Below are 5,286 nucleotides of genomic sequence, written 5' to 3'. Positions count from 1 at the left end.
TTCTAAACTTCCACCTCCAACTTTGGTGAAAGGCGTACGGAGTTTCTTAGTCCACGCGGGGTTTTACCGGCGTTTTATCAAGGATTTCTCTAAAGTGGTGAACCCGTTATGCAAGCTTTTAGGGAAAGATACTAAGTTTCACTTCAATGAAGATTGCATGAGAGATTTTGAATTGTTAAAGTTCAAGTTGACAACCACTCCCATTATCACCGCTCCTAATTGGAGTATCCCTTTTGAGCTCATGTGTGATGCTAGTGACGTAGCGGTTGGAGCTGTTTTGGGGTAACGCATCAACAAAAATTTTGATCCGGTCTACTATGCTAGTAAGACCATGAATGGTGCCCAAGTCAACTACACTGTTACGGAGAAAGAGCTCCTCCATTGTGTTCGTAATTGAGAAGTTCCGCCCGTACTTGATGGGTGCAAAAGTTATTGTCCACATGGATCATGTGGCACTTCGTTATCTTATGAGCAAGAAAGATTCCAAAGATCGGTTGATGAGATGGTTTATTTTGTTGCAAGAGTTTAATATTGACATCCAAGATCGAAGAGGGAGTGAAAATCAAGTGGCGGACTACTTGTCTCGTTTGGAGGAAAAGGGAAGGCCGCATGATGGCCTTGAAATCAATGACCCCTTCCCTGATGAGAAACTCTTGGCTATTTCAATGAAGGAGGTGACATGGTTCGCGGATCTAGCAAACTTCCTTGTGTATAGAGTTATACAGGATGAGTTCTCTTCAAATCAAAGGAAGAAACCAAACGGGATTGTCAAGATTATTATTGGGATGAGCCATATCTTTTCCGGATTTGTACGGATGGGGTAATTAGAAGATGTGTACCGAAGAAAAGCAAAGTGATATTCTCGGGGCCTGTCATTCTTCGCCATATGGTGATCACCATGGTGGAGCAAGAACAACTGCCAAAGTGCTAAGTTACGGTTTCTATTTGCCCACTCTTTACAAAGATACAAGTGATTTAGTGAAAAGATGTGATGAATGTCAACGGCTGGTGGAATCTCGAAGAAGAATGAAATGCCTCTCACTTCCATTTTGGAAAATGATATCTTTGTTGCGTGGGATATTGACTTCATGGGTCCCTTTGTGAGTTCTTATGGAAACACCTACATCTTGGTCACATTTGATTATGTGTCTAAATGGGTTGAGGTCATTGCTCTACCCAACAACGAAGCGAGAAGTGTGGTGGCGTTCTTGAAGAAGAATATTTTCACAAGGTTTGGTACCCAGCGAACTATCATAAGCGATGGGGGTCACATTTTTGCAACAAGGCTTTTGACAATTTACTTAGCAAGTATGATGTTACTCATAAAGTTATGACTCCCTATCATCCACAAGCTATTGGTCAAGTGGAAGTCTCCAACCGGGAGATAAAGAGTATCTTGTCCAAAACAGTGAATGCTAACCAGACGGATTGGTCAAATAATCTTGATAATGCATTATGGGTTTATCGAACTGCTTCAAAACTCCTATCGAAATGTCTCCATACCGGTTGGTGTTCGGCAAAGCTTGTCATCTTCTAGTGGAACTTGAGCACAAAACCCTGTGGGCTCTAAAGAAGTTGAATCTTGATTGGGATGTAGCCACTAACTTGAGATTTGCACATTTAAATGAATTATGAGTTCCGGTACCATGCTTATGCAAGTTCTTCCTTATACATAGAAAACATGAAATATCTTCATGACAAATACATTTGGAACAAAGAGTTGAAGGTGGGTGATATTGTATTGTTGTTCAACTCACAATTGAGAATGTTTCCCGAAAAGCTAAAGTCTAAATGGTTCCTTTGAAATTATGGGTGTGACACATTTTGGTGCATTGCACTTGAAGAACAAAAACAATGAGGTATTTTGAGTCAATGGTCACCGGGTGAAGCACTATTTAGGAAAAGTTGGTGATGGCCACGTCGTGGAGGTGATTCATTTCAAATGATGGTAATCTGCGTCATGCCACGACGTTAAATCAGGTGCTTCTTGGGAGGCAACCCATGTGTTTTTTTTTCTTTTCTTTGTTTGTTTTGTAATTACAAGTTATTTTTATGCTAACTTGATTTTAAGTGTGTTGCAGGGATAAGTGTGCTTTACAGGAATTGTGCCCAGAAATCTGGTTTAGCGTGGAAAGAAGTATGGACCACAATTGCATTGTGCGGACCGCACAATTATGGTTGTTGCATCAGAAGGTGATCTGCGGCTGTAGAATTAAACTGCGGACCGCACAAATTGAAGGTGGAAGGTGATAGCTCTGTGAAGTTGTCCTGTCAGAAAAAGGGTCGATCTGCGGCCGCAACACGAATTTTGTGGTCCGCAAAAAAATCTGCGGTCGCACACCAAATTCTACAGGCCACACAACAAAAGGGCAACTGGGCCCCCAGGTAACAGAGTGCAGTCTGCAATAAGAATTTTGAAGCCGCACTCACTTCCCTTTCCCTTGACAGAAATCGTTGTGTATAAATAGAGAGCCTATGGAATTGTTCCCATTTTCCCTCTCTGAGCTCACAACTTGCACAAATTTGAAATTTCTTGTTAAATTATCTGCCCACAAGCCTAGCAACTATTGATCACTCATCTCTTGCACTCATTCACATCTGGAATGCTTCATAATCTTGTTAATTTCTTTTAATTTTTATAATTTCAGTAGAAATTTAGACCATTTGTCTGTTGAATCTATTTGAACAACCATGTAGGGTAAATCTATAGTGGGTAGACTGGAAAATGCTCTAGGGGGAATGGGTATATATATTTCCATGCTTAGATGTTGTTTCCATATCAAAATTGTGCAAAAATTGCAAGCCCTAGGTAAAAATGACTGTCTGTTCATAATTGGTTGAAATCTGCGGACGCACAAGAAATTGTGCGGTCCGCAGAAGTTAAGTCTAAGATACTTTAGTAAGGCATAGTTCTGCGGCCGCAATGAAAAATCTGCGGACTGCAAATCTCTACCCTACAAACATGTTTCAACTGTGTCCCTCACTGTATCTTCTGGTGTGTCCTTACATTCATTGTATGTCTGAACTTGAATTGCTTCTAACAATCGCCTTTGCTTGGTATAGAAAATGGTTCGATCTAGAGGTAGAGGAGACACTTCAAAAGGAAGGGGTGACCCTTCTCGGGAATAAGGGAAGAGACCCTAGCCTAGTACCCAACAGTAGGAAATTAGGAAGAAAACAGCAGCCGGCAGAGGGGGAGGTGTAGACCTTTCCGAGACCAGTTCTTATGCCCCATCTAGGGAAGCATCATAGGGCAACTCAGCCTCTATATATGAGCAGTCGGTTGTCCAGTCAAGGCTGCCAGAGAGGTATCAGCTTAAGGATGAGTCATCCACATCACACAACACTTCTGAGGGTTCGAAGAGTGCCAGTCAGGCTTCTGAGCCTTCTACTACACCTATCCCCCAGGCACCAGAGACATCAGTTCAGGACATCCCCGATGATAGCATAGAGGGAGAAGCTACAGTTGCCGGCCTTGAAAAGTCGAAGAAGAAAGGGGTGTGGGAGGATCAGTTTTTCACTTTGGCTGCTTTATCCAGCTTCTGTGATTAGTGGCCAGTGAGGTCACTCACTTTTGAGTGACAATTTCAGTTGAAAGAATTAGAAAAGTATAACCCTGCAGTTTTGAGGTAGTTTTGGGAACGCAAAGGGTGGATGTGGTTTACCCAAAGCATGGTGGATGTGAAGGAGTACCTTGTCCGGGAATTCTACGCCAATGTGGCGCATATCAAGAAAGGGACAAAGGTAATTAAAGTGAGGAACCTCAAGGTGCAATATAATCATCACACATTGAACACTTACTTGGGGTGGTTTGATGATGTCGAGCCCACAGAGTACTTAGAGAAATGTGCACTTGGGGATGCAGCTCGTCCTTGGCTAGCTGAGATTTTAGCAGCTCCTGGGCCACCACCATCATGGATCACAATAGGGGTTTCTATTCACAGGAGTACACTGAGCTTTGAGGCAAAGGGGTGACAAACCTTTGTATGCAACCGACTAGACCTGTGCCAGAATGAGACATATCTTCCTATCCTACGGGCAGTTCTAGTGGCTTCCATCATGGCCGGGTACCCTATCAATATGGGTGTCGTGTTGTCGGCCAATATCTCTGTGGTCGCTCGGCAAGCTGACACATCCTACTCGTATCCCAACACCATTACAGAGTATCTCACAGATGCGAGAGTAGAGCCGAGGGACTTTGATACAAAGGTGCGGCCGAAGAAGCCTTTCTCCTGGTACTCCTTGATGGATGCACACAACCCTAAGAAAAAGGGTCAGCCATCTACCACCAAAGGCCAGTCTGATGAGCCATCAGTGGTAGTTGCAGAGGCAGTTGATATTCCATCCATTTCGGCCGATCCCTCAGTTAGTGTCGCAGCTATGCCTCCACCACCATCCTCAGTTCCTACAATAATCCCTATCACAGGTTCCACCTTGGCTTTGAAGCCGGTGCCCATGCCTACTGCTCAACTCTCTGCACTATTAGTCTCCCAGATATTGGCGAGCCTCAACAACTGGATGCAGACAGCCACTGCAAAGTTGTCTGCCTTATCCAATACTGTTGCAGCACAGTCCTCTATGCCGGCACTTCAAATGCCCCCATCAGTGAAAGGCACTCTAAAGAAGCTCCTGGACAACTAGAACACTATCATGGCTACATTGGTACAACATGGGTTAGTGATCGAAGAGCTGGTAAAAGAAGTTAAGAAAATAAGAAAGTGCCAGGCCTCCAAGAAGTCAGTGGACAAGCTCCGGAGACAGGTTACCAAGCTTGCTGCAGGCGGAGATATTCCATTTGATATGTCGCTTGACCTACACCATCCAGGCCCATATCCTGCAGCACCTACAGCACCAGCTGGCTAGTCTGAGGAGCCAGACTTTACTGCCGACACTGCCGAGGCAGTGCGTCAGATGTTCACCAAACCCAGTCACTCCCAGAGTTGAGAATGATGAGATCCAGTTGGAAGATACTGAGGGTGGTGACATTGCTTTGGACACAGAGATGTCCAAGGAGCCATAGGAAGTCTTCTTCACTATTTCCCTTCCTTTACTCATATTTTGTTAATCATTGGGGACAATGCTTATTTTTATTCGGGGGGGCAGAGTTTATTTGATCTTATTTGATGATTCTGAGACAATAGTTTTTTGCTTTGTAGCTTCTTTATGTTTGTTTTCTTATTAGTTAGTGTTTAAGTGAGTAGCTTCTTTTTGAATTAATAGCTTCTTCTGTATTTAGTAACTTCTTTTTATGTTTTAGTAGATAATAATCTTTTAGTTTTCTTAATG

Source organism: Nicotiana tomentosiformis, chromosome 4 (assembly GCF_000390325.3).
Source record: "Nicotiana tomentosiformis chromosome 4, ASM39032v3, whole genome shotgun sequence".
NCBI classification, from domain to species: Eukaryota; Viridiplantae; Streptophyta; class Magnoliopsida; order Solanales; family Solanaceae; genus Nicotiana; species Nicotiana tomentosiformis.
The sequence above is the reverse complement of the archived record's forward strand: the minus strand, read 5'-3'. Positions refer to the sequence as shown.